We start from the raw sequence: 24,818 nt of genomic DNA, 5'->3' as shown, positions 1-24,818 counted from the left end.
CATCACCTGACCTCGTGTTCAGGGGTCACCTTACCAGACTCCCTGACAGAGGTCCATAGGAAGTCTGAAACAGTATCTGTACCTTCTTCCTTCTGTATTTCCAGTGCTGGGAAAAGCACTGGCTCTGAGACAGTTTTTGGTAAACTTTGGACTGAGCTGAAAGAGCACATTCAGTACAGATCTAATAATTGGATCAAGGCACAGTATTGGATGGAGCACTAAATAAGTTAATTGCCTGGATAGAACAAGTTGACTTGTCCTAGAGTCTTATATACAGTTGGGAATAGATTCAGACTAAGAGTTGAGAAGGACATCTCTGCTCCTTGGAGGGATAAGAAAGAAGCTTCATTCTTTCATTGACTAAATAACTCGATTATCTACTACATGCAAAGCCCAGTTATAGGCACTAGTGATAGGACTGTCACCAGTATTAATATCACTAGACATTAGTATATAGGCACATCAGGGAAAAAATACAAAAAATTCCCTGTTCTCATGGAACTTACATTCTACCTGCAGTGAGACATGCAAAAAACAAATTGCCAGGCAGGTCAGATGGTGTTAAGTGTTGTAAGAAAAATAAAACAAGAAGGGGTTATATACAGTGTCCATGAAACAGGATATTACAATATTAAATAGGTGACTAAAGGGAACTCAGATGACTGTGACATTTGAGCAGAAGACAAAAAGTGATGAGGGAACTGGCCAGGCAGGTGTTTAAGGAAGGGCATTTTGTGCAGAAACAATACCACTCGCAAAAACTACAAGAAATACTAAAGAAGATTTTGTTGGGTAGAAGGAATAAAACAAGAAGTTGAAAATCAGATCTTTAAAAAGGGATGAGAAGAGTCATAAATTGATGAATAATTATACAATACTCTTTTTAAAGTTATTTTTTAAAAAGATAATTACTTTTTTAAGATACAAAGGATTCATTGGGATTATATTTTTTTGTTCCTGAATATCAAAGATTAATATCTATTTATGAAAAAAATTGACATTAAAAATAATAACACAGGGATGCCTGGGTGGCTCAGTTGGTTAAGCAGCTGCCTTCGGCTCAGGTCATGATCCCAGCGTCCTGGGATCGAGTCCCACATCGGGCTCCTTGCTTGGCGGGGAGCCTGCTTCTCCCTCTGCCTCTGCCTGCCATTCTGTCTGCCTGTGCTCGCTCTCTCTCCCTCTCTCTCTGACAAATAAATAAAATCTTAAAAAAAAAAATAATAATAATAATAACACAATAAAAATAACAAGTAACTTAAACAAAAAGACAAAAAAGATACATAAATGTAAAAACTAATGATAAGGAGACTGAAATGACTGTATTAAGATCAGAGAAATTAGACAATGAATATTATCACAGACAGAATTTCTTAATGATACAATGCCAAATCTTTTTTTTAAAAAAAAGATACATCAGATAAACATGTTTGTAACTGAAACTAGATCCTCAAAGTACACAAAATGCAGGTAGAATTAAAAGGAAAAAAGACAAATACAAAGTATAGTTAAAGATTTCAGCATTTCTCTCTCAGTAATTAATAGAAAAAATATAAAATTTAGAACTTTATGGAAATATTTAGTAACATTATCAGTCAATGGGACTTAATTGGCATTTTTGGAACACTTCAGCCCATAACAACAAAATGTTTTCTGTGTGATTGCAAATAGAAAATTTACCAAAATAGACAACATGCAAACCATTAAAACAGTATGAATACATTTAAAAGGACTGGAATAATGGGATGTGTTTTTAATATGATAGAAATCAATAATAATAAAGATACCTGAAAAATCCCAAACATTCTCATATTTCTGAAAAATGTGTGGACCAAAAGAGAAATCACAGAGAAAATCCAAAATAGTTTGTTTGAATGAGTATGAAAATACAACATACCACATTCCTCAGATGTAGCTAAAGTGATTCTTTAGAAAAAAAAATATGTATACACCTAAATGTTCATTTCAGGAAAAAGAAAAAAAAGAAAGTTCTAAAGTAAAGGATACAAGCTTATACCTTATGAAGTTAGAAGAAGAAAAGCAGATTAAACCCAAATAAGTATAAGAAAAGCTTTAATAAAGAGAAAAAAACTACAAAATTAGAAATATACAAACTGTACAAAAAAGTCAATGAACCTAAAATTATTTTTTGACTAGATGAATAAAATCAATTAAACTCTAGGTACTCTGAGCAAAATCAAAGAGAAGACATAGATGAACTATAGTAGAAATAAAAGGGGATGTTGCACAGATCCTATAGACATTTAAAATATAATAAGGGAATATTATGAGCAGTGTAATGTAAATAATTTCAACAAGTTAGAAGAAATGAAAAACATTAAAGAGATAAAAATTACCAAAATTGACACAAGAAGAAATGAAAAATTTAAATAGCCCTATATATGAAAAAAAAGAAAAAAACTTCCTAAGTGACAGCTACAAAGCCAGATGGCTTAACTGGTGAATTAAATCAAACATTAAAGAAGTGGTATTGTATCTTGCATGGGAGTTAACGTAATATCCGTACGTGTTTACATGAGGGTTTTTAGCTCCAACCATCAGAAATCAAAACAAGCTAATTTAAGACCAAAAAAAAGAAAAAGAAAAATTACCCTCAAAAGGGACTTTGAGTAACCTTTATACCCAGAAAGGCTGTAGAGCCAGATTTAGGAACTGTGTGACTAGAAAAGATGACCCCATCATTCCACAGAAGCACTATGGTCACCACTGCTGAGCCCATACATTATGGCCACTACCACCAACATCACAGATCCTACACATCCATTCCTTGTGTTGTTGTTATGGTATTGGTGCCTCAGGAAATCTGATATGGATACTTGCTGCCATCACCATCTGCAGAATGGATTCCACATAGTCCCTTTTCATTGCTTCATTAAAGATTAATCCAAACACTCATATCCCTGTGCCCTATTTGCAAGGGAAACTGTGAAAATATTTTGTGATTTCAACTTCTGTGGAGGCAGGTGGACCTGTCTCATAATAGCAGGATGTGCTCACATATACAAATGCTGGGGCAATCATAGGTCCAACAATGCATATAAGTTCAAAAAAATCTTATCAAAATTAACCTTAAAATTCTCTTTTTTTTAAATCATTTTTAAATTTATTTTCAGCATAACAGTATTCATTGTTTTTGTACTACACCCAGTGCTCCATGCAATCCGTGCCCTCTCTAATACCCACCACCAATCATCAAGTTGTGTGCCTATGGGCAGATATGCAGGTTTTCAAGAAGTCCAAGAATGCTGGTTTTCCTTCTTGGTTGGAGGAAATTTTTGCTAGTTTGAGTTGAACAGCTGAAGATGTAACTGGATTGCATAGAGAGGCCATATATTATAGCATTATATGTCAATTATACCTCAATAATAAATTTTCAAAATCTCCAAAAGGAGCCATACAATATTTAAATATCTATATGCTTATTTTTAAAACCTAGGCTTATTCCAAAGGGGTGAGATACACCTAACTGAGGGTATGGCGAACGCTGACAGATGCTCCACTTAAATGATCATTTTTCTTCCTCCTCCCACACCATCTCCCAGCCTAAACCCTTCCCTCCTCCTCCCTCTTATTCCTCCTAGGCCAAGAACCCCACTGGTTTGTTGCTTATATGATGGGACCCAGCTGTTTTGCTGCAGCTCCCTGAGCAGAGATTTTATCAACTTTCTTACATAACTCTCTAACATCAAGTCATAGAAAATCAGACAAAAAATCAGACCTTTTCCTTTTACACATGGGCAATCTGGGGCCCAGAGAGGAGCAGAGGTACCTCATCAGAGGTAGCAGAAGTTGACTGTCACCATCAGCACTGGAAATTAGACTGATTTTTAACACACCTTCTCACGTACAAGTTCTTAATTCCAGGAGTGCACACTTTTTGAACGGGACTGGACTCTCTTGGCATTAGGAGTTCAACAAAGCCATTGTTCTGAATCTATTCCCCATCTCCCAACTCTGTGTTAAGAATATCTTAGAAACTGGGTTTTTCTATAAAAAAAATTTCCCCACGTGCACTGTATACATTCTGCCTCAAATTCTCTTTGGCAGTTTCACAGTTTAAAAATACTTGAGTATTTCTTTAATGTTGTTTCTCCTCATTGTAAAACTGCATTTTTCACTTTGTGCTTCCTCCAGGATTGCCTTCTCTCCCTGCTGGAGTAATGCACCACTCTCTTCCTCCCTCTCCCAATTCCCGATTTTTTCTCTGTGCTTATTTTCCAATGGCAGCATCTTCTCAGACTCAATGCTTGAACTTATTCTCTCCACACCAACTTCAAAGTAGGAAGAAAGAACTTAAACCTCTTTCTTTATGTCCCTCACAAGCCCTTAATTAGATTCAAATAGGAAAAAATAATTCTAAACATCTGGAAAATAATCCCTTGTCCTGCTTCCCTGGAAGATAGATACACCAACAGGACCACAATTCTAGGAGGACCCTGTGTGGGTTAGATGGGGGGAAAATATGGTACAAGGAACTGTCTAGAGATTGGGCTAAATTCTGGTTAGAAATTTCTGACACTACTATGGTCTTTTTTATTCTTCTGAGACTCAGGTTCAAAGGTGTTGAATTCCTTGTAATCCTCGATCGATGGAAGACCCTATTTTTGATTTGTCAGTTTATTTTCTCTTAACTCCATTCCCTTACTCTGACTGGCAACCACTCCAGTGTGATAAGTTGATCTGTTCATTTGTCTATATTCTGGACAGGTGCATATTGTCGTTAGTAGGAATGTATTTTCATATATATATATATATTAAGATCCATATTGCTATGTATACAAATAATCCATTGTTTGAATCACTATACCTTTTCACATTTTACTTACCTTCCCAGGGCTACACATATAGGCCACCAACTCCTGCCTTTACAATGAATGCTGTGACCAACATTCATGTGTCCCTTCTGACCATCTAGGAGTACTTCTTTGGGAAAAGGGTCCAGTGGCAGCGTTTCTGGATCTTAAGGTCATAGTGGTTGCAGTGGGGGGCCTCTTCAAGACCATGGGAGCCCCAGTTGCTGAGGAGTTGGCTGCCAATGGTTCTCAACTGAGTGACCCTCTAGGGAATTAAGAGAACAGCTTTCTGGCGTCCTGGGCTCAGCCCCATTGTGTCAAGGTGGGACAGCTCTGAAAGGTCATCCCAGCTCCAGCGCTCCTTGTAGGATAGTGTCATAGCTGAGGCCCTTGCTGGGACAGTGCTCCAGTTCAGCTTCTCCCATCAATTTCCGTCCACCGAACACTGAGTCTGAACATGCGCCCCCGTAAACTTCCAGACTGCACCCCTCACTCTCAGCATCTTTTTGCTAGGGAACCCACCTGAGTCATAGACTGTGTGCATTTAACATGACTGAGTAGCCACGGAGGCACCAGCACGGTGTAAGAATCATATATTCCCTCATCCCTGCAAACATGGGGGGGTTTCTAGCAGTCCCATAGTTGCAAATGCATTAGGTACAAAATGGCATCTTTTCATTTTAATTTGCATTTCTCTGATTACTAATGATTTTCAGCCTCTCCTTTTATATTTGCCAGCTTTTAAAGTTTCCTTTTCTGTAAATTGCCTGAACACATAATTTGCCCCCTTTCTTTTTGGGATTACCATCTAGGCATAAACATTTTCTTAATTTGAAATATTGCAAAATCTTCTTCCACTCTGTCTTTGGTCTATTAACTTATCCGAGGTATTTTCAATGAACCAGAAGCCTTCATTTTGATGTCAGATAGTTTTGCTTATCATTTAAGTTTTTAAAGCTTTGTTTAGAAAGTACTTTCTCTCCCAAAGTCAGTAATATTCTAATTTCCTCTAACAATTACATATTTTTCTAATTCATATTTACACCTCACATTTTCACATTTCAATTCACTCAGAGTCCACTTGAATGTGAGGATGAAGAGATCGTGTTTCATATTTGTTGTATTGAGTGATCTAGTTTTCTCAAAAATGCCTACTAATACATTTGGCTTTTCGCCTTTGATCTGTGGTGCAACTGGTCTACTGGTCCATTTATTTTTTGCCATTTCTTTATGTTTCTATTGCTATGACTTTGTAATATTACTTTATCTTCGGTACAATTCTTTCCTCTTTGATCTCCTTTTTATTTATTGAATGAGCTATTTTTATATATTTACTCCACCTAGTTTTCAAGTAAATTTAGACTGACTTTAAATGGTAGAGTACATTTGTGAATTTTGTTAAAAACCTCATTTGGATTTTTTGAATTTTTATTTGTATTGAATTAAATTTATGAATTAAGTGTGGGAGAATTGGTATGTTTATAGTGTTACCATTAGAGTTTTAAAGGTATTATTTCTGTATACTTTAGGTGTTGTTGCTGTAATGAACAAGGTCTTATTTTTTCATTGTATTTCCTGGTTGTTTGTAGTTGGTGAAAAGAAATGTTATTGATTTTTGTGGTTTGATGTTCTACTAGCCATCTTGCTGAACTTTCTTATTAATGGAAATATCTTTTCTGGAAATGGAAATATCTTGATTTTGGGTTTTCCTTTTCCGTGTGTTTGTTTGGTTGATGGACATATCAACTGCAAATAATGATGGTTTAGGCCATCCCCTTTCAAATCCATACTCTCCGGACGTACCTCTCATCTAATTACTGGCATCCTGGCAAACCAATAGTTCATTTGAATTTATTTTCCTCAATACCAAAGTAAAGAAATTGCCTTTCAGTCTTACTTTGCAGAAGGCTCTGAGTTATAATGAGATGTTAAACCTCTCTTTGATCAAAAAGTGTAGGACATAAGCATGCCCAGTACAAATATATAAGTGGGTCCATTTCAGTTCCTCTTCTGACGTTCTCTGCAAAGTTTCTGTTCCAATGACTATTTCCTGGTCACTCTATGGCACTAACCTCCAGCTAGAGCCTGAGCCTTAAGCCCCCTCCTCAGTTTCCATTTGCTCTCTTATATTCTGCCATCATCTCCATAAGAAGAACATGCCTGGGCTAGTGAGGATGAGGAATTCATGAAGCTGAGTTGCCCAGTTAGGTCCAGCAGAGGTCAGTTGAGTCCAGCTAACTTGCAGGAGTGAGCCCAGCCAAGATCAGTGGAACTGCCCTGCCAAGATTAGCCAACCCCCCAGGTCATTCCACAGATGTGTGAGCTAAATGAATGTTTATTGACGTATGCACTGGAATTATGTGGTTTGTAGTTACTCAGCAATTGCCAACAGCAAATGTGTCACATATCAGCCCTCTCTTTAGCCACCATCCTGGGTAAAAATCCCATACACGGAAAACCCTCCCCCACTCATAAAATACTGCCCCTCCCTCTCCTTGCAGTGTTCTGGCCTGCAGGACTGTGGGTGGACCACCTCATGTGGGTCGGGATGGCTGGAATCAAAAAAGACAAAAAATAACAAGTGTTGGAGAGGATGTGGATAAGAAGAATCCCTCATGCACTGCTGGTGGGAAGGCAAGCTGGTGCAGCACTCTGGAAGATACTATGGAGGTTCCTTAAAAAATTAAAAATAGAACTACCTTATGATCCAGTAATTCCACGGCTTTGTGTTTATCCGAAGAAAATGAAAACACCGATTTGAAAAGATATATGCACCCCTGTGCTTATTGCAACATTATTTACAATAGCCAAGATATGGTGGCCACCTAAGTGTCCATTGATAGATGGATAAAGATGGGGTGTATATTACGACGGACTATTACTCAGCCATAAAAAAGCATGCGATCTTGCCATCTGCGACAAGATGTATGAGGGTGTTATGCTAAGGGGGTAAGTCAAATAAAGAAAGACAAATACGGTACGATTTCACTTACATGGGGGATGTAGACAACAAAGCAAAGGAACACATAGACAAACAAAAGCAGAAACAGACCCATAAATAAGGGAACAAGCTGATGGTGTCCAGAGGGGAGAGGGTGGGGTGATGCGCAAGACCGGCGAGGGGGAAGGGAAGGTATGGGCTTCCTGCAGGGAATGAGCAAGTCACCGGGATGAAAGGCGCAGCGTAGGGAACATAGTCAATGGTATTGTAACAGCATTGTATGGTGACAGATGGTAGCTACACTTGCGACGAGGGTAGCATAATGTGTAGACTCGTCCAATCACGATGTCGCACACCCGAAACTAACGTAACATGTGTGTCAACTACACTTCAAGAGAAAAGAAAAAAAAAAATATCGTGCTGGTGGCTCCTTGGGGCTTCAGTCATTTTCCCAGGACATAGACACGGCTCAGTTCCCCAGGACACGCAGACCCTCCCCTAACTAAAAGGAACCCCCAAAAGGATCTGAATCTGCCTTATGTCTCAGTAGCTGCTGGGAATCCTAAATGGCTGTATGCACAGCTCTCACTTGAGCTCCCCAAGTGCAAAGAGCAACTTCAAGGAAGGGCCCAGATTTTGTAGGCTCTGGTTACTGAAGGAGGATTGTCAAATGTTCAGTCTGCCTCAACGGGGGCAAGCGGAATTCTGGCACAGGGACTTGTCAGCACCGCCCGTTGGCAGGTTGGTGAACCCAGCCTGCGCTCTTGGTCGGGGATCTTTTTTTTTTTTTTTTAAGCTAATTCTTATTGTTGTCCACTTCACAGTTTCTGCTGCTGCGCTGTAGACCCTGGTATCAATTTTCGTTGAAAATGCTGCAGAAACAAAAAGGTAATGCCACTTCCAGCACTGTTTCAAAAGGTTTTTAAGTGGAAAAAGGTATTTAGTATTTTTAATAAGCATCTTCAATACTATTGAGTTGGTTTCTTTGTTCATATCACAAGATTAATTATGCTGTCAGACACTTTCAAGGCCTGCTTAACAAAGATTCAGTGATATAATGGTTTGCTTTGCAGTGCCTTTTTTCTGCATAGCAATCACAATCAGCATTAGACAATTTAAAACCCTTTCACCAGCCGGAAGTTCTGAAGAGCCTTTTAATCAACAAAAGTAATTTTGCAAACAACTAGATACAGCATTTTTCATATTAACTAACTTGCATTTAAACTCCGCCGCCTTGATTCTTCCCAGGTCTCTGATTCCTGGGAAATTGGGTTATCCCGATGGCCTAGAATCTGAAAGTGGGGATCACGGCCACAACTCTCCTCCCTGGGTACCCCCAAATGTTCACAACCCATTCCTCCGCTCTGCTTATTAAAGAGATTGCATGCAAATGTAATTCATGCGTTTTAATTATCTTTTAATATACAGATCTTGTCTAATCAGTTAAACTCTTTTTTTGTTAATTTGGTTGCCCAGAGAGCTTCCTCTTGCTGTTTCTTCACAGTTGCAATCTGTGTTAGTGTGTTGGCGTTTTACGCAATTCGTGTTGTTTTTAAAATTTGCTCGTTTTTTTTTTTTTCATTATTTTGTGTATGCCCGGAATTAGAAAATTCTACTAGCACCACTTTCAAAGATTTTAAAATGCAAATGTTTTTGAGATTGACAATAACCGAGTTGAGCTGGAGTTCTCTGTTCCTACAATGGCCCATACAAACCACCCCATACAAAACTAAATAAAGGTTGTGAGGTTTTGTGCTTAAAAGGTGGCTTCCCTAGGAGTTAGGTGTCTGCCTAGGGAGACACATTTTTTTTTTTTAAATCAGGCGCATTAAAAAAAAAAATGAAACTAACCTGTTAATGACACCTTTAAAACATTCATTAAAAAAAAAAAAAAAAAGAAAGAAAGAAAAGAAAGAGGAGGAGAGGAAGGCCCAGCCAACAGCGGTAATGTGTACCGTGGCTGTGTGTAGTAATTAGCCACCGAAACAGTGATTCTCACACCCTAAACCCTTGCGTGTTTGACACGATTTCAACCCTGGCGAGAAGTGACCCAGGGATCTGGAACCACAGGACACGAGGGGCGAGTCCTGTCACAAGAAATAACAGGGTCAGGAGACGCGGCTAATGAAGTCATAGCAACTACTGCACAGAGCCAATCAGAAAAGGCGCCAATCTGCAAATGAGGATATAATTAGCAGAAAAAATAACATGCTTTGGTTGGATTGGAGGGGAGCCTGTAATGACTGGATATTGAGAAAGATTCCGAAAGATTAGAGCAAACATTATGCAACAAAGAATACCTAATTAGGGGGGAAAAAAGTGAATATGCCTTAATTAGAGGCAAATACATGATTGAAAGATGCAGAGTTGTCTGTTAATATGAATGTAGTAATAAAGGTTAGAGCACAGCTCCTGGTTCGGCTTAGCAAAGCACTCTGCGGATCAGTGGGAGTGGCACGCACATCTCTTTGCAGATGATGCTTTCTAGAGGCGGCACGCAGAGCGTTCTGAGACCCGTTGAGTGGAGAGCACTAGCTAGCTGGTCATCTTGGCTCCGGAACCCTCCTGCCTCCTGGGACACGAGCACCCGCACCACCTGTCATGATGCTAAAAATGCAAAAAAACCAGACCATTAAGTGCAAAAAAGGGGAAGTGTCCGCATGTCAGCGTCTAGGGAGGAATTCGGGAACATTTGATGATTTCCTTTCAGATCTGTAACTGGCACGGTGTGGATTTTGTTTAAGGAATTGAAGCTGACCCATCCTCCTCCCAGGCCACCAGGCCCAAGCTGGCCCCTCCAGCCACCCCAGCAGGGCCCCCCCCCCCGTGAGTTTTTACGATGCACGACGATGTGCAAAGAATCCCTCCAGCCACTCTTCTTCCCATGCCGCAGACATTTCAAGACTCAGCAGCCACTCATTTTTCGCCTAATGGAAAAACTACGTGTTGTTTTAGTTCCTCTCTTTTCTCCCTTTTCCCCAAACTGTTCTGAGTATTGATTTTCATTTATTTTACACGATTCTTAATTGTCATCATTAGCTATCTATGCCACATCCCCCTGCTTAAATATACCCTGTCAATTTTGTAGCATATTTATAGATTAATTTAAATGTGTTTTTAAATTTATGACTGCATACCTTTGGTATGTTTGTAACATTAAAATACTTACGGTACAGAATTTTTTAATTAAAACTATTCATCAAAGAAAGTCCAGGTAGCGAGGATCTCCTTGTTTGCGGTGGGGGTTGTGGCAGCCAGAGCCAGCAAAATAATAGGTCAATTAAAAAAAACCTAAAGATAGCATTTCCAAAGACCCAATTGTTTAATGAGCATTTGCCAACCGATCCCCCCAAATTAAATTATGAACTTGTTTTTTTAGTGATGGGCATCAGGGCTGCACGTGGCAGAAGCAGAGGGAAAGAGACCCAGGGAGGGAAATGCTCCTGCCGGGGGCTGCCTGCATGCACAGGCTTGCCTCCTGGTGTCTGGCCCAGGGCAACGGGGACCACTTCCTGGAAATCAACACCTGAAACCGTGGAACCGTCCCCATCACTTTATGTGCCCGTGGCTCGGGTCTGTCTGGCTATGTCGGCTTTGTTTGGACCTCTTTAAACCCACTCTGGCAGCCTCCTCTGGCTACTGAAACAGACTTTCTTATGGCACTTGATGGCTAGAAAAAAAAAAAAAAATCTCTGCTGTTCCTGCCCGCGTGTGCTCTTATTCAAATTCACGTTGTTGAACTGTCAGCTGTCCGGAGAACCGTCTAAGGCAAACGGTGCATCCGTGGCCCCCTTTGGCTGATGCGTTCCCACGGCTGCTTCTGTGGCTGCTTCTGCAGAGGGCAACTTGCTGAGCGGGAGCGCCTGTCTGGAAGGCCATGCTGGGGAAGCAAACATGGCATTAATGAAGTCCAAAAGCCAAACAGCACCCCAGAACGTGGTAGTGGGGCTCTGTGTCACAGTGCTGGAAATAACTGGACACGCTGCGGCTCTGACCAGGAATGGGGAGGAGGGGAGGATCGATGTCCCTCCACTGGTCTAGGCAGGTTGGAGTGTGTCCTTGATGCTGGGTTTCTGAGATTCCTCCGTCTTCCTGTCTTACTCTATTTGGGATGCGCCTTCATTTTTAGTATTTTCCGCCATTATTTAAAAATTAGTAGGTCGTGGACCCGAGGTCCTGGTAAAAAGTTTCACCTTCCCTACACTTTAAAAATAACTTTTCCTGAAAGCAAAAGGGATGTTTTTCACGACAATCCGTAATTTCACAATATTTCATGAGTGGCTTATCTATCTCTCCCTCCTTTTGATTTTTAAATCTACCTTCTTGCTTAGATTATCCTGGACCCCACCATACGAGAATGTTGCCTACAAATATTTGTGATGCTTTGAACAAATACGGAACGAATAAAATCAACGTATACTCTGTAATTTTTTTTTTAATATCCAGCTGACTTTTGGGGTGGGAATTTTAGGGATAAGGCAAAATTTCAGTCCCTCCGTAAACAGCCTCAACAATGAAACGCTGCTTACAGTGTTCTAGCATCCATTAGATCATGTCAAATTCATCTCGAGTCCGACGTTAGAGAAAGGAGAAGCTTCTTATTTGCCGGTTGGCTGAGAGGACACAGGGCAGCTGGGACTTCGCCTACTTGGCCTCGACACCAGGCGTGGGCCCTTCTGGGGCCACTGTGGGGGCAGGATCAGTTTCTACATAAACAGGTGGGGTGACAGCTCTCTACAAGGAGAGCTGTCTTGGGCCCATCCTGCCACTCACATCCTGATTTATTTCCGACATGAGCTTTTATCAAAATGTCCCCACTGACAAGAGGGGGGCAGAGGCAGATAATAATAAAGATAGCTAATGGAGTAGGGTTGCATTGGAATGGGACCAAATCCTCCTTTTACCCGACTTTGAGTGCTAAATGAATCACTCAGATTTATTTGGAGGTGGGAACTCCACAAGGTCCTCATCAGGGCAAAATAGGGTTACAATTCAATAAAACGCGTGGCAATGCTTTATTGACTAATGAACCTACCGTGCGGCCAACGGCTGTATTTTACTGTCGCAGACCCTAACTGCCTGGCAATTATGTCGTGAGTGTTTGCTAAAGATGCCGCCTGTCTTTCCCCCCAGATCTGGAAACAAGTTCAGCGAGAGAGACTCGGGAGGAAGCAGGTCGCACACCTTTCCCGAGTCTTCTGGGGATAGAAGCCAGGCACCGATAATAACAGTGCAAACAAGTTGATGCTGCTATTTTTAAATAAGCTGTTATTATTGACTAACAGAGGTTGCCGTGGGTGGGATGACAAAGCCTCGGGAGCCGGAGAGTTGCTGTGAAGACCTGCACCAGAGAGCTCGTTAATGAGAATAGCTAAGTGCAGAGTTAAATGCTCACCGCCATCCTTCCTGTTCCATCTTCCTGGGAGCAGCATGGAGCTGGGGGCCGGGGGCTCCATCCGCGATGTCTTTGGCCCCCGCCATTCCCCAAACACTGTGTCGGTGGACTTAGCGCGTCATCAGGTAAGGCGAGGAGCCGAGGGCAAGAGGTGTGGAACGGTAGAAATGGTGCCTCATTGCCAATAACCAGGGGTATTTGATGCCGAAAACTAGAGCAGTCACCGCTGAAAGTGGCTCTGTTTCCACCCACACCATCCACACGTGCCCTAATGCCGGAGCTGGAGCCATCCCGGCGTGATTCTTTGCATGTGTGTGTGTGCATACTCATGGACACACACACACACACACACACACACCCAGTGGGCTCAGTTTCCTCTGGATTGTTCTGTGTCTTAGTGCATTTAAAATGAACTTCAGTCCAGGACATTTCAGTGCCTTTGGCCACCGGGGTTGTTTTGCAACATAATAAAGAACTGGTGGCCTGAGCAGGACCAAGCCAAGGTATGGGACTTCTGCAGCAACGTGCTCTGAAGGCTGGACCAGAGTGGACCAGCAGAACGGAGGGGGGAGCCTGTGACGCCTTTCCTTCCCATTTGATGGGTCTGTAAACACTCCGTAGGATCCTGTTGGCCGGTGTCTAGGGGAGATGCAGGGGAGGGAATGTTGAAGCTCACAGATGATTCAGAGTAAAAGCTAGTTGCAGAATGATTCACAGAGGATGGTTTCATCTTAATATTTTTTAACCCAACACAACATCCTGAATATATTTGTACATGAATAAATATGTACAAATGATCTAGAAAGAGCCACATCAACCTAAGAATAATGGGTGTGAATATTATACAGTGCTAACATCATGCCAGGCACTGTTCTAAATATTTTACATATATTAACATGCTTCCAATGCTCACAACAATCCTGTGGGGCAGATACCATTCTGATCTTCATTTGACAAAGGGAGGAAATAAAGCACAGAGAGGTGAAGCCACTGGCCCAAGCTCACACAGCAGAAACGGAAGCATGAGGACTCAGGGCTAGGCCCTGGGCTCTAGACTCCATGTAAATAACCCCCTGCTCTGCTTCCTGTGCTGACCAAAGGGCCACTCAGTCGGGAAGAGGTCAAGGATGGTGATCAAGGGAGCCTCAGGTTTACATTTCGCATCTCAGCTGATAGATCACAAGCACCTCGTATGTGTGAATGGGTAGTAAGTGTATCCACACAAATTATGTAAGAGCATTCCGAGTGCCCTCTGTGACGTCAGAGCCCATGTTTGATTGTATGGTTTGATCAGTTTGCCAAAGGGGTGCAGTCCAGGTGCTGCGGACCAATAAGGGAGACTTGGAGGGTCCCCAAGGATGGGCCACAGGGCAGGTGGTGCATTCCAGGCATGCAGGTCTCACGGCGATAGGTGGGAGGCCCGCTGACCACAACACACCATGCTCGGTGGAACTTACTATCACCTGAACACCACGAATGGCGTTTTACTTTAGAGCAGGACAAATTTGTCACGCTAGATTCATATTATTGATGTCAGCCTTATCTTTTTTTTTTTTATATTTAATTTGTTTGGTGAGCCTATTTACACTCAAAGGGCATATTTCTGCTTTGGTTTCCGTTGCACAAAAGCTCCGAGTTTGAGATGCAGGAAATGATGAGATGGGTAGAAACGTTCCAGGTGCTTGGCCAGCTTCCATGTCCTTCATCCTTGTCCCGCTGGGGCCGCGTTGTCTGGAGCCGCTCACCCCCGTTCTCTCCTCACCTGCCCTCGTCCCTCCTGGGTGGCTTGCAAGTCCTCTCCCTTCACCAGATGTTCCTGTAAGACAGCCCTTGGACCCCACTTCCTACCCTGTGTCTGACTGTCTGTGGACCTTAGCTTAGCATTTCAAAATACATTAAGTCAAAGGGATTGGAAAGATCATCCATGCTGAGAAGGCCAAAGCTTGTGTTGGGTGCTATGCATTTTTTTTTTAAAGCCATGATAAATTCATGATAAAATCTGAAGATGGGTTTGCGGCCATTTGAGGAATCTGGCATCTACCTGTCCATGCTTTACCTTGACCTTCGGGGCAGTTGCGAAGGGGCGAGATTGTAACCTGGCACAGTGGGCTAGCAACATATTTCTGAAAGGTCCAGCTTCTATGTCAAGGGCATCGTTGGACGGGGTCACGGACAGAGACAGAGGCCTAGGGGACATTTGAGTAAAAAGGGTCTTTCCATAGCATGGGTGTCCTGGCTTCTGTACGCCGGCTTGTCTCCTCCATAACTGGAAGTTTCGGGTATAGCCGTGAAAGTCTGTTTTTCCAAAGAGAAAATGAAGGGGTTGAAGATGAGGAGGCGTGGGACACCCACGAGAGCCAGACTGACGACACACACCCCAGAGGATGATGCCCTGGGAGAGACTGTGCCCAGGGACAGTGGCTCGACTCCCTCCCAGTGGTGGCGTCACCCCTCAGGAGTGTCGCTAATGAGTCCTCTGCGTTTACTGGAGGTAAGGCTGATCCGACCTTCCTCCATTGCCAGGTCAGTGAGGGGACGTCTGGCCGTGCAGAGGGGGATGATTTGCCTCCAAATGCAAAGCCCGGTGCTGGGGACATAATGGGAATTTGTGACACTCGATGGAGAACTTTAGGCCCATAAACCAGAGACAGTATGTAGTTGCTCATCTGTGACAGACATAATAGGGATAATCGTCACTTAATAAGTAATCCAAGGCTAATTAAATGTTACTAATATACATTGCAAAGATTCTTTTTTCCCCCTCACACTCCTTCAGAGTCCCCTGTATGAATGGGTGCTCAAGGAGCTTCTGCATGGGGAAAATGAGGAAAATAATGAAAAAAAAAATGTCCATTGCCATAGAACTGAGAAACACAGGACACGTGCTTCTTAGAATCCCTTCAGTGTATACACAGGCAGGTGGGTTTCCTGCTCCGGGGTGACAGTGGGGGCTGAATGGCCCGGACATCTTGCTGACTACCAGCCAGTGTGGCCAGGATATCACACAACCACATAAACCACAACCGGAGGCCACGTTCCTGGCTTTTTAGATCAGACGGTCATTGACTGTGGGCTATCCTAATGACGGAGGGCAGGGGGCAAGCTTCCCAGGCTGGAAGCACCCATGGCAGGGGACAGCGCTTCAGAGAAGGGGCAGGAGGGAGCCAAGACACACACGCTGCTCTGGGGGAGATGGGCCGCCAGTTGCTGAGGGATAGCTGCACGGGGCTCCGCGGTGTCTGCCACACCACTTGTCTTGATGCCAGAGAAGAAGCTTGTCTCCTACGAGCTGTGTCCACCCTGGCCTTATGTGACTCACTCCACTCGTTTCCTGTCTGAGCTGCCATCACAGAGTTTTGCTTTGTTTCTTTCTTTTCCTTTTTCTTTTTTTTTTTCAAGAATGACGACCCTTATATATGCGGTTTTTAAAAAGTTTCTTGAAAGCCCCCTCTCATCTATAATCTTTTTTCTTCCTGACTGTGTTGAGATAAATAGGATTAGCACTGCTTTCCCATTTCACAGATGGGGAGCACTGAGCCCCAAGAGAGACCAGGCTGCAGCAAAAGTCACCCAGTAAGAGGCGGAGCTGGGGCTCAAACACAATCCTGCAGCATGTAGCTCAAGGTCCTGGAAACCAGGCAGAGGGTCCCTCGGAGCCACCACCAGTAGAAGAGCCCATACCACTGTGTATGCAGTGCATGGCCTGTGCAAACATACGCAGCCACCGTGGCTCTGCTGATACAGACTTGAGCTGGGGGATCAAACCAAACCACAGTGCATGCTACCCTGCATCCAATGTCCTCTTCCTTCTGTTCCTCAAAACCAGCTTGTAGTGGTTTTGGGCTTGTCATTATGGTTCTGGCTCTAACCAGACCTAGTTACCTGAAACCAGCCTGCTTACTGGTAGTCCCTGCCCCTGGCCTCCCATTTTCCTAATTCTCAATTCTGACAGAGTGCTGGCTCAGCTCTTCTTCTGATTCTGGGTCTGAAGTCACTGGCCAGTCTATGGATGGTGGCATTTGGGTATTTATCCTGACCCAGGGAACTGTGGCCAAGACTCAGGGTGGGGGCTGTTCCTGGGCTCTGTGATAGGGCAGGCCCCACACCCTCCCAGTTTAGACAAGCCCAAATTGTCACCTGTCAGGGAGTGGGGAGTAGATCTTTATACTTCTGGGAGTTTGGAGTGAGGCTCCTTCCAAGTGTGAGGTCTGAAACTCTAAGGCCCAAACTACACCCCTCAGAAACAAAGAGGACAACTCACCATCTGGATGGTTGGTCCATCTTCTGAACTCTTGTTCCATCTGATGAACTCAGCGGGCTGCGCACGAGAGCTCAGCTGGCCCCGGCTAATCGCCAGTGTGGGTCAGTGCCTCACTCGGTTTTCCAGAAGATGCTCCAATCACCTGGTGTATGTCACTGTGGGGAGTGGGTATGACAGAGAGACAAACAGACCATCTTATTTTGACAGAGAAGACCACAAAAGGTCCTTCAAGGAACAAAAGCCTCGGACGTGAGGTCAGAAGGCCTGTTGTGCTGTGGCATTGGCCAGCCAAGAGACCCCTCTGGGCTGTGTTTTCTCATCTGTAAAATGCAGACAGTGATTCCACCTGGGCTGTTTCTCCGCTATTTACAAGAGTGAGTGGGTCGGTACTTGGGAAAACTGGGCATGCGTGGACGCCCAGGACAGGTGTGTGCGTGGGAGGGGGGGTGTGGGGGGCGGGTAGCACAGTTCTGGGGGTGACTGGCATCGAAGCAGGCCCAGCGCCACGCATCCTTCCATTCCCCATTGGCCTGTGTCACTCCAGCCTTCTTTCCGGCGTGGCTCAGCCTCTCTGTCCTGAGAGCAAACAGGGTTCTTCTTCTAGAGGGAGGCTGAGGTGCTCGTCTCCGCATTAACCTCCGTTCCCGGGGTCACGTCCTGTGGTCATTATCATCTCGCTCTTCATTATTTTCTAAGGTTTGTTTCTCTTCTGAAACCCACCCAGAGGGAGGGAATCCCCGCCTAGCTTTCACCCCTCTTATGTACAGTAGCTTGTTTTATGACTTTGTTTTAAAAACTATTGGCGTAGGGTACAACAACACAGATGTCTTTGCCTCACAAGAGAACCGTGAATTTCCACTTCTCTCTTCTCGGTGACAGCTCCATCACCTCCCATAGATAGTCTTTTCTTTGGCCCTGGAAAAAGCAGGGGGGAGAATGGTGTTTTGCAATTGTCCCTTACCATAGGGTGACTGGATCAATAGGACTGGCGCCCACTGTCCCTCGCGGGGCCTCCCCGGGTCCTGGGACCTGCCCTGCGAGCAGCCTCCCTGGGGGTGGAGGGAGACAAAGTCCGAATCCCCAGAGGAGCGCTAAAGCCATCACAGGAGAAATATCTGTTTTCTCGCGAGTGTCCCGCAGGCATATCGGTGAGTGGTGGCAACCCAGTGGCGGGGAAACTTTGTTGGCTGCCTTACTAAATCTTCACAGGCCTGACCTCAGCTTGACAACTCCTTAACACGTGCAGAGAACAGTCACTGCTCTGTGCAGAGCCGAGAGCTCCATCAGCCTCTCCCGCAGGTGTCGGAGGCCAGGCTGGAAGAGGGGTGGGGAGCGGGAGGCAGATTTAAGCACACATCACCGCCCGTGCGGCGGCAGAGTCGGCCTGTCTCCTGCTCACAGGCAGAGCTCCTCTGCTCGGTAGCATGTCACGCTGTCATGCTGGCTCTTGCCTGTGTGTAAAGTGGTAAGGTGTGAGTTTAATTAGCATAGAACAAAATTTCTTCCTCTCTAATAATAACACCTTGAATTTTTATGTTACCTGCTTTCCAAGGAGCTCAAAGCATTAAAAAAAATGCACTTCTTCATTCTGTCTCATGGTGTTCCAGAGAAAAAGATCATATCCCCATTCCACAGAATGGGAAACCAAGGCGGAGGGTGGGGAGCTCTTCCTGGCTCCTAGCTTAGCGGTTTTCCTTCGGTTCTGCCTGGAATGGATGAGCTCGAGTTGCTTGAAGAAGAGGGCATGGGAGATCTAGGGCTGGGGTAAAAGTGCCTTCAGACAATGCATAGGTGACATTGGTGAATGGAGAGGGCAGGTCTATGCTGTGGGGAGTAACAGAGCCTGGGCAGACTGGAGGGGCCAGCCACCCAGAATGGGCCCCTGCTCTGGCTCCAGAGAAGTGTTGGCTTGCAAGAATGTAAACCCAGTGGTGCCATAAAAAAAAAAAAAAAAAAGAAAAGAAAAGAAAAAAAAAGAGACGAAAAATCCCCACCTTTCTATGTGTCTAATATGTATTCTTATTGGACACAGCGCCCTGGCCCACAGTTTGCAACTTCTAGACTGAGGCAGAGTTTGAACAAGATTAGCTTTCCAGTTTGTACACAGCAGACTAGGATGGGTCAGGAAACATACTGATCTGTGGAAACAGGTGGAGGCTATGCCCTAATTGTATGATGTGACAGGTCAATGAATCATGGGCATGGTGATGACATGGAGAGAAAGAGGGGGAACCCAAAGAATTGGAGGGAAAAAACCTAAGGTGTGCAGTCCATTGAATGAGGGAGAACCCAAGATGGCCATAGCTGGAGATTCCAGGGTCAAGAGCACGGTCATGCCTCTGATGAGACAGAACAGCTGAGAGCTGAGAGCAGAGGGCTCATTTGTGAACCTGGGACCTGGAAAGAGGAGGAAGAGGGTTTCAGCATCATGTACCCAGGCAGAGACTGGACAGGCAGGTGGGGGTGTCCTATGGTCTGCTTGTTCTCAAGATTCTGCATTTCATGAAACCGTAAACATTATAACAACTGGGAGACCCCAAGTTGGTCTCCAATTTGAGGTTGCCAGGTTTTTCTTTGGCCAGATGATTGCAGGAAAATAAATAGCCACCATCTCTATTTTGTTGAAGAAAAAAAAAATCTTCCCAAATGAAGACATGTAATAGCCAGCCCTTTAAAGTGAATAATTTTATCAACTAAAAATTTCATCAAAAAGTTACTCCTTAGCCTTTATTTTTATTTCATTTTTTCCCATGAATGGACATCAGTTTGTGGATTGCTGTTTAAGGACCACTGCTAACACCCTCCAAAACCAGCCAAAAGGAGAAAACCCAGGTGGATTGTAAGTAGCCACAAGAGGGGAGATGGTGTGTTTGTGAGCATGGAGGGACATGCTCAGCTAAGACAGAGAGCAGAATGAAAAGCAGAGGCTGAGTTCTAAGACCTGGAGGAAGGTCTCAGTCAAAGGCTTGAGAAAGAAAGAGAACAGGAGACAAAAGAAGCAGCAGGGGCAGGGTGGGGAGGGCACAAGCGCTAGAGAGAGGATGCATGGGTAGGCTAGAACAGCCCATTTGCTGGATGGACATCTTGGATGAGAGCCCCATCCTTTTCCTTTTTTTGAGGCAGAAACCCAACTTCCTCTGTCCCTACTGAGAATAAAGGCTGACGTACCAGGTACAGTGACCATCGTGACCATTGTCTTTCTCTGGAGACAGAGAACAGGCAGATGAGCTAAGCCAGATGGCCATGGGGGTAACACTGACCCCCCAGCAGCTCCAGGGCAATTTCAACGAAGACCTACACAATCCATAACCCGAGAAGGCTGCTGAGCAGATATTGTCTGGGCAATTGTCTCTCTCTGCATTGGACCCTTGTGCTGACATTGATGAAGTTTCTCCAGACACATGGGCAAGAATCTTTCACTGGGATGAGGATTAACCAAGGCTATTAGTGCTTGTGGAGAGGGGAGCTACCCCTTCTCTCACCAGAAGTGTGGGCTTCCTGGGGATTATGAGTTAATGTATCTGGAACAGTGTTAGCTTCTCCAGGTTTTGTGGTCTATCTGGAAGTCATATTCCAAGTCTCCCATGAGCCACCTGGCTGCGGTTCCACTTGGATCAGGGCTTGCCATTAAATGCAATGAGGAGCTCAGGCTATTTATCACAGTGAATCCAGTGCCTAAATCTGGGAGGAAATGGTCAGTGCTCCAAATTGGAGCTGGGTCTCTCTGCCAGAAACTGAGTACAGCTAGCACCGCTGGGTTTCTGGGCTGAGTTGTTATCTGTTTGTAAAAATGAATGCCATTCATTGAGCTTCTCTTTTGGATCCTAGCCATGAGGTGATGAATTTTGCTGGTTTGTGTATTCATTCGCTTACTCATTAAATGTTTACTGAACTCTTACTATGTCTCTTTCCCTGTTCTAGGTACTGTAATCAGAAAACATTCTTGTCTCATACTTTAAGGGAGAGGATAACATAACATAAATAAACAGAAACATAACATAAACAAACAAACAAAAGACTAAGTAATTTTAGAAAGTAAGAAATGCTCAGGAGAAAGTATAAAGAGGTTCATATAACAGAGAGTGACTGGGTTTCATTTGACAGAGGTCAGAGAAAGTCTCGCCAAGGGGATGGCATCTGATTGGATCTGAATCCACTTGGGGGTGAGAATCTGGGAGAAGATTATTCCAGGCAGAGATAACAGCAAGTGTCAAGTCTTTCAGGGAGGGATGAGCTTGGTGTGTCAAAGATCACCATGGCTGGAAAGAAGTGAGCAAAGCAGGACCAGTGGAAGATGAGTTTGGAAGGAATCAGAAACCAGACAATGTAGAATCTTATTGATCATGGTAAGGGTTTAGGATAGCATCATTATTGTGAAGGAAACCATTGGAAAGCTTTAAGCTAGGTGGTGTATTAGTCAGGATGGGACACGTTGTGCTGTAGTAACAAACAACTCTAAACTTCTACAAACTTGAAATAATTTCTCCCTTGGGCTACATGTTCATCTGAAGTCATCAGAGGGGAATCTGCCCCTTACCATGCTCATTAGCAGTCCTGGATTAACAGACAACCCACCATCTGGAACTCTGCTAGTCTCGTGTCATGAAGAAGGACAGAGAACAAATCACCCATACTGTCTTTTAAAGCTATCTGCCCTGGGAGGGACAACCTGGGGAACTTCCATCATATTTCAGTGACAAAGGAAGTCACACATTCTTGTCTTTTCTCAGAAACATTTGATACTAGCACTAATGATTATCACCTAGGGCACCTGCTGGCAGAGGGAGGGCCCAGGGACGCAGTAACAGTCCCTGATGTCCCCATAATTATGGACTCCATGTTCTGATGGTCACCCAGTTAGAATCACTTTCCCCCAAACAAGAGTAATCTGGCTTTTGTGTTTGATTGCTAATGTGGTAGTAGAGATTGCTAATGTGGTAGTAGAGATTGGAAAAGATTAACTTTTCCAAAAAAGTTGGGATAGAGCTTCGAGAGATGCAGTTATTGGGGATCTCACTCAGTGCAAGGTTTGAACTTGGAAATGGCCCTTTCCCTGCTGATAAGCACCAGCATGCTGCCCATCCCTACAGCAGCCTGGAGAAGGTGTTTGTCTGTACTGGGTCAACCTGACAATGGTCAACACCAGACATCCCTGCTTCCATGGAGTTTAGGGATGGCCCATGTGTTTCCAGAGAGGTCCACAGTCTCTCTCGTGTCATGGATTTAACTCTCTTGTAGCTTTCACTCCCTCAGGTGCACAAGGCTGCAGCCACTCTGATGTTTACTGTGTGGACGTCCTTTCTACTGGGGATGTCTGTGTTCCCAAGGTCTCTTTCTGAAACCCAAGGTGAGTGGATTTTGCATGGGTTTTACCCCTCTATCTCTGGGGTCATCTGTAGACCTCTGGGTGCATGGGAACATCAAGGAATCTCTCCTCCAATTTGTCTGCTCATTGATTGGACTCCAGAGAGAGTGGCCTTCCACCAGACAGGGCAGGAGCACTCCTCAGTGACCATCAGACCAAAGTCTTTCTTCCCTGGACAGAACTTCCCCACCCAACTCAAGTTCTGCTGAGAGGTAAAGGGCAGAAGGACCTGGCCTCCCTGATTCCTGTGTCCTTACCTCTTTCTTGAGACCCTCAAACCAACCCACTTCCAAGCCTCATCCATGGCCTCCCTTCTGGTCTACCCTGAGTCACTTGCACCTGACCTTGAGTGTGCATATATTCATGTGGGCATTTTCTTCTGGTCTGCCCAGTGATGCTCTCCCATTGCTTTTTGGCCATACTTCTTGATTGCTGAACCAAAAATAAGCCTGACTCTTCTTTCTCTTTCTTTCTTGTGGCCTGAGGACAATGCTGAGCATTCAATATGATCTCAATAAAGGCTAATTGATTTGCACTGTTTTGTGAAATTGCAAAAAGGTCACAGGGTTGGGTCTACATGTGCAGCATTGGGTGGGGAGGAACATCATCCTCCATGAGTCTTGGACCAGAAAGATGGTCTTAACTCAACCCTAGTGTGGGAGATAATCACCGGGATCTCCTCCCAGTTTCACACTGACTTGCCATTTGATGCTAAGTTACTCTTTCCCCCCCTCCTCAGGACTCAATACCCCTTCTAAACAACAAGGCAGGGCTTCCAGATCTGAAGTCTATGTTTGTCAGATGTGGGTCATTCAAGTTAAATAGTCTTAACCTTGACACTTGATTCCTCTCCTCCCTAAGTCAGGCATGCTGAGTGTGTTGGGGGTAAAAGGGAACAGATAAGGGAGAATTACCATTGGTTTTCCATTTTCATTCCCTGCCACTTCTTCCTATCAATCCCAACATGTCTCCTTCCCATCATCCCATTGCTTCAGTCTCATTATGCTCAGGAGACATGTGAGATTTTAACACTTAGAAGAATGATAGATGTTGTAGCCAGACTTCAAAAATAGATTGTACAACAGGGATACTAAGGGATACTAATTGTCTTAGAGATTTTGGAGACAGTACTTAAATCATGCTGAGATGGGCTGCCCAGATGCCCCTTCAGGAGTAGAGGACATATTCACCCAGCTGCTGGGAGAGCCCCAGCACACAGCCTCAACTGCCAGCCAAGTGTCATGCCTTTCCCAGGTGAGGGCATCCAAGCTTGACTGGCTGGGGGTGGGCAGGGTGTCTGGGGACCCAGCACCCTTGCCCCACAGCTGGATGCCTGGAGGGTCCTCCTGTCTTCGGAACCTCTGGTGAGGTTAGTGGAGGCCTTCCTCCAAGGAAACATTACAGCCTGGCTCCCTCCTCTGCCTGGTCCTGCTTCCTTGCCATACACAGGCCTACAACAGCACTCACTAGCCAGGTTCTCCCCAAGAGTCAGCTCCCCAGGGGCCCCAACTCATGCACCCTACAATGACCTGTAAAGAGGAGAGAGACGGGGAAGGGAAGAGAAGCCAGAGCCCACAGCCTTGTCCTGTCTCCCTACCCTCACGTCTGGCATCCTGAGCCCCGACTCAGACCAGCCCTGCTGGCATGAGGACCGCTCCTCGGCCGTGTTCACACAAACAACTCCCACACTCCTGAGGCAAACAAGAGGTGGACTAAATAGCCTTTAATTTTATCAGGCACATGGCGTTTTGAGCAAAGGTTTACACTCATCTTATTCACCTTGTTCACATCTGATCTTTTCGCTCCTTTTCATCTAATACGGAACACGAGGTCTGACCTACCAAGGAGACACGATGCGGAGAGGGCGAAAAGCTGACCTCACCGTGTCCAGCAGCCTCTAGGTCCTGAGGACTAGAAAGGACAAAGCTGGCATGTTTGCTCCTTGCTGAGCCTTGTCCCTTACCTTCACTGTCTTTCACCCTGTGGTCCCTGAGCCTCTTAAAGAGTATCTTCGGTTTCTTTTTGCTTCTCTGGTCCTGAGG

The sequence above is a fragment of the Enhydra lutris genome, unplaced genomic scaffold, assembly GCF_002288905.1.
Source record: "Enhydra lutris kenyoni isolate GAN:26980312 unplaced genomic scaffold, ASM228890v2 scaffoldscaffold85, whole genome shotgun sequence".
NCBI classification, from domain to species: domain Eukaryota; kingdom Metazoa; phylum Chordata; class Mammalia; order Carnivora; family Mustelidae; genus Enhydra; species Enhydra lutris.
Note: the sequence above shows the minus strand (reverse complement) of the source record.